The 5,733-nt window shown below is 37.7% G+C and overlaps 1 non-coding gene across 1 annotated transcript; it reads right to left on the reverse strand.

Annotated features, from left to right (window-relative positions):
- Positions 1-2,681: 2,681 nt before the first annotated feature.
- On the reverse strand, positions 2,682-2,788 carry LOC121207458 (small nucleolar RNA R71). The gene has a single exon (XR_005902549.1). It is a non-coding gene; the product is annotated as a small nucleolar RNA R71 (small nucleolar RNA).
- Between the last annotated feature and the right edge of the window lie 2,945 nt (positions 2,789-5,733).

Below are 5,733 nucleotides of genomic sequence, written 5' to 3' on the forward strand. Positions count from 1 at the left end.
CAGAGAATCGACTAAATTGTAGCTCTGATACCAATAAATGTGACACCCCTCACCCATATTCACTATTAGAATAGGGTTACAAGGTATTATCGATCAATACACATCATTTTTCATAAATAATACATACATTTATGCATTTATATTCAAATACCATTCAACACAATCACATTGTCCCTTATAAAGGCGTACGAGGCCTTAAACATACAATAAAAGTGGTTCGGGACTAAACCAATAACATACAAAAATTTGGAAACTTCAAAAAATTTCAAACATACAAGGGTCACATGTAACACCCCTAACCTGTATCCATCGCGGACTAGGGTTAAAGGCGTTACCGGACAAATTGGAACATTTAACATTGATTTCACAAATATCATAAGATCAAAGATCAAACATTAATATAGTGTCCCTTATTTAGATCATCGATACCTTAAACATGCTTTAGAAAAGGGTCAAGACTAAACCGATCATAAATTTTTTTTCAAAAATTAAACATTTTCAAAGTTACAGAGGTCACATGCCCGTGTGAATAGACCGCACATAGCTTTAGACACTCTCGTGTGTCTAGGCCGTGTCAAAACATGGCATATTGATAAACCATAATTTATACATATTTCTATCCCATGCTTAGCACATTTTATGGATAATTTTTCCTTAAAATTGGTGAATTCGATGCTCCTAAAGCCTTAATTTAATGTTTGATACTTAGGTGAGCGTAGAAGAGTGAAAGGAACGAGAAATAGGCCAAAAATGGAGAAAATAGGCTAACGTATGAAATCAACATGGCCTGGACTTCCTCACACAAGCAGACCACACGGCCGTGTCCCTTTGGCAAGGTCAAAGCACGATTTACATGGGTAGATCACAAGCCCGTGCCCATTTAACACTTGACCACGGCCTTAAGCAATCGTACACGGGCGTGTCACACGGACGTGTCCCTGCCGAGCCCAAGTTTAGTCCAATTCGGAAAAGGCCAATTTTGAGGGCTCTTAGGCATTCCAAAGCCTATTTAAACACCTGAGGAGGCACTAAGACGGGGGACGCAAAGGAGGAAGTAAGGAATTGCTCAAGGAAATCCGATCGATCCATCTCAGATGTTGGATTCACCATCAAGACTGAAGATCTCCCTTTAAATTCCCCCAGGAGTTTTGGGTTTTCTTATGTTTTGTTATTTTTATTCTTTTGAGATGTGTTCTTTCATTAGTATGAACTAAAACCCCTAAATACCTAAGGGGAATGAAATCTAAGATGGATCTTGTTATTATTATCTGAATTGTATGATAAAAATTTGACTTGTTCTTAATTCTTGTTTTGATATTCCAAGATATTGATTCAAGTTAAACTCTTATTCAGAGGAGGAATAGACCCTGTCTAAGAGTAAATTTTTCATAATTAAGTGAAGTTGGTTGCGCGCCTAGAGATAAGGTGACAAGATTTTGCCGGATTAGGGTGAAACCTAATAAGGGGATCCATAGATCGAGTTAATGCAACCCTAGGGCATTAATTAGAAAGAGATTTCAATTATTCAAACTAGGGTTAGACGTTGTTAGTCTCGAGAGAGATAATAATATAACTTAGGGATTTCTACAGAACAAGTTGAATGAATAAATCGTCTGATTCAAAGTCAAATAACAAGTGAAGTCTAGGTGGATTTTTCCTTAGGTATTTTCTTCATCAATCGAGTTTTCTAAAAAGTATTTTCCCCAAATTTCTTTTCTGTCATTTCTTAGTTAAATTTATTAGTTAGATAAACAAAACCCTTTTATTTTTTAGGTTAGATAATAAAAAGAAAGTTGATACTAGTACTTTTAGTTCCTTTGGGTTCGATAATCTGGTCTTGCTAAAGCTATACTACAGTTCAATAGGTACACTTCCCTTCATCGTGATAATAGTTAGTTTCAAGAATGATTCATTAAAATATTTAAAACCTATCACGAACATCACGTATCAAGTTTTTGGTTTCGTTGCTAGGGAACTAAGATATTAAGAACACTCAATTTTTATTACTTTAGCCATTTACTTTTACTGCAATTTAAATTTTATTCTAATTTTTTTACTAATTCTTCTTTTTCCCTTTTTCTAGCAGGTTCTTATAGTTTATGACTAGAGGAAACCCGTCAAGACCATTACTTTTGGATAGTGAGATCGATTGTATAGTTCGTAAAAACCAAAGAGATATAAAGCAAAGCTTAAGATACACAGCGAATGAGCAAGAGGACGATATTCAAACCACGACCAAGGATATGGCTAAAAATCAGGAAAACCTGATACCTCATGCGATTGCTATTAATCCAGGAAATCAGAATCCTGCTCCACGCACTATGTATGATTATGCTAAACCAACTTTAACAGGAACTGAATCGAGTATAGTTAGACCTGCTATTGCCACAAATAATTTTGAACTGAAACCTAACGTAAATCAAATGATACAACAGTTTGTTCAGTTTGACGGTTTGCAGGATGAGGATCCAAATGCTCATTTGGCGAATTTCCTAGAATTCTGCGATACATTTATAATCAATGGCGTTTCTGATGATGCCATACGTCTTTGGTTGTTTCCCTTTTCGTTGTGGAACAAAGCTAAATAGTGGTTGAACTCGTTACCACAAGGGTCAATTACTACTTCGGAACAAATAACCGAAATGTTTTTACTAAAATATTTTTCACCGACTAAAACTACTAAATTACGTAATGATATCTCTTCTTTTGTGTAGATGGATTTAGAAACACTCTACGATGCATGGGAGAGATACAAGGATCTTTTGAGAAGGTGCCCTCACCATGGGTTACTGCTTTGGCTATAGGTTAAAACATTTCATACTGGCCTGAATCCTTCAACTTGGTAGATGATTGATGCAGTCGCTGGAGGAACCATTAATAGTAAGACACCTGAAGATGCCTATGAATTTATAAAGAAGATGTCACTAAATAAATATCAGTGGCAAGTCATGAGGACAAAGCGAACGAAAATAGTCGGCGTTTATAATGGTGATTTAGTCACAATGCTCTCTAATCAGGTAGAACTCTTGAATAATAAAATTGATGGTTTTCTTAGCTCTTCACAGGTTCACCCAGTAATGTAGTGCGAAGCAAATGAAGGTGGATCGAGCAATTCAGAATACCCACCTTATGGCCACATCATGGAGAACGAGCAGTTAAATTACATTGGTAATAATCCTCGATCTCAAAACAATCCTTATAGCAATAGTTACAATGCAGGTTGGAGGAATCACCCAAAATTTTCATGGGGAGGCCAAGGAAATCAGAATCCACCACCCCTTCCAGGCTTTCACAACCACCATACCAGTAGGAGAAAAAGCCGAACCTTGAGGAGATGCTAACCAAATTCATCTCGGTGTCAGAGACTCATTTTTAGAATACTGAGATGGCACTTAAAAATAAACAAGCATCAATCCATGGGATCGAAACTCAGATTGGACAGCTCGCCAAGTTGATTTCTGAACGACCACAAGGGAGAAACTCAAGGGACAGCCTGCCAAGCAACACTGAATCTAACCCAATGGAGTAACTCAATGCAATTGTCATTCAAGATGAGGAAGGGTTAGTGGCAAAGCCAAGGTCAAAATTGGTGGTAAGCAAAGGTAAGAATGAGGTAGAACAAAACGAACAAAAATTGGTAAGTGCAGAATATAAACCTCGTGTGCCATACCCCAATGCAACAAGGAAAGACCGCTCAGATGAACAATTTGGTAAATTCATTAAACTTTAAAGAAACTACATATTAACCTACCATTTATTGAAGCACTTTCGCAGATGCCGAACGCAGTCAATTTTTTAAAAGAGCTTCTAGCAAATAAATGAAAGTTAGATGAAAGGTCGCGTGTGGAGCTGAATGCGGTTTGCTCAGCCATTCTGCAGAATAAGCTCGCCAACAAATTGAAAGATCCAGGGAGTTTTACAATTCCTTATTTAATTAGTAGCTTAGATGTTAATAATGCATTAGCTCATCTAGGGGCTAGTACCAATGTTATGCCTTACAAATTGTTTAAGCAACTAGGTTTAGGGAAACCCAAACAAACTAGGGTGAGCATTCAATTAGCAGATAAAACTGTCAGATTTCCTAAGGGTATCACTGAAGACGTACACGTTAAAATTGCCAAATTCATATTCCCAGTTGATTTTGTTGTCTTAAACATAGAAGAGGACAGTAATGTTCCTTTAATTTTGGGAAGGCCCTTTTTAGCAACTGCTAGAACAATTATTGACGTTGGCACAGGTGAACTCACACTTCATGTAGGAGACGAAACAATCACCCTTCAAGCTCGCAACCCGAACAACACATCAAAAATTGAAGGTGATTGTACAAATTGTTCTACGAAGACTTATCATACAGTGCAACCTATTTTGCAGGAAATAAGTTCGAAAGGCACACATGAGCCATGTTCAATCCATAACAAAAGATCTACACATGAAGAATGAAGGTTACGAATCGAGGAGTTAGATGAATGGCTGACATTTAAACTAAGAAAACACAATAAACCAAAACTACGCCAGAACGACCTCAATGCCTCACCAAATCAACTTAAGGTTGGAGATAAAGTTTCATTAGATGCCGCAGATCCTTACACTGATACTACTGAACCAAATGAAGAAATTCCTCTTACGGTACTTAGCATTTTCCCATTTGGTACAGTCGAGGTAAGTCATCCCAAATTCAGCACCTTTAAGGTAAAAAATTCCCACCTAAAACCATAATTTGATGGGATTCATAGCAGGAATGAGGAGTATAAACTCCTCGAACCACCATGAGCATTCACCAGAGAGGTAAGTCGAGCTTAGACTATAAATAAGCACTTCTTGGGAGGCAACACGAGCACTAACAATATTAATTTATTCAAATTTTAGTTTTCACATCTAACATACTAACCGACTCATGGAACGGAGCCTTTCTAAAGCACACACTGCCAGGCACACGGGCGTGCCTTAGGTCGTGTGAAAACAAGGTGAAATTTTCCCCAACACGGATGCGATAAGTAGCTACGGTCATGTGTAGGGACCGTGGGCGAACTTGCCAAAACAACATGGGCGTGCGGCACGCCCGTGTCTTAGAACCATGGTTGAATCTGAAAAAATAGCATGGTCATCCGCCACACTCGTGTCCAGAACCCGTGGTCAAACCTGTCAGATTAACACGGGTGTGGGCCTACATACATGGGTATGGAAGAAGTGAACGAAGACAGACACGGCCGTGCGACACTGTAACACCCCGAAACTGTGGCCGTCACCGGGATCGAACACGAGGTGTAATCTAGCTTAATTCATCACTTATACAGCTCAAACAATTTATTTTAAAACTCCCAAACAAACTGTCAATCTGCATTATAGTCACTTAAAAATTCGTATATTGAGTTCTGAAACTTGAAATTTAATTCCACAAATTTTTCCTGAAACTAGACTCATATATCTATCTACTAAAATTTTTCCACAATTTTTGGTCCGTCCAATTAATACAGTTTATTAGTTAAAGTCTCCCCTGTTTCAGGGTTCGACTACTCTGACCTATGTGTATTACGAACCAGATATCTCTCTGTACAGAGATTCAATGACTATGTCGTTTGTCCCTAATAAAACTAGACTCAATAAATAATCTTTACATATAAGGTATGACTTCTAATTATCTTTGTAGAAATTATGGTGAATTTTCAAATTCGGAACAGGGGATCCCGAAATCGTTCTGACCCTGTTTCACGAGATTTTAAATATCTCATACAA

The sequence above is a fragment of the Gossypium hirsutum genome, chromosome A09, assembly GCF_007990345.1.
Source record: "Gossypium hirsutum isolate 1008001.06 chromosome A09, Gossypium_hirsutum_v2.1, whole genome shotgun sequence".
Classification (NCBI taxonomy): Eukaryota; Viridiplantae; Streptophyta; class Magnoliopsida; order Malvales; family Malvaceae; genus Gossypium; species Gossypium hirsutum.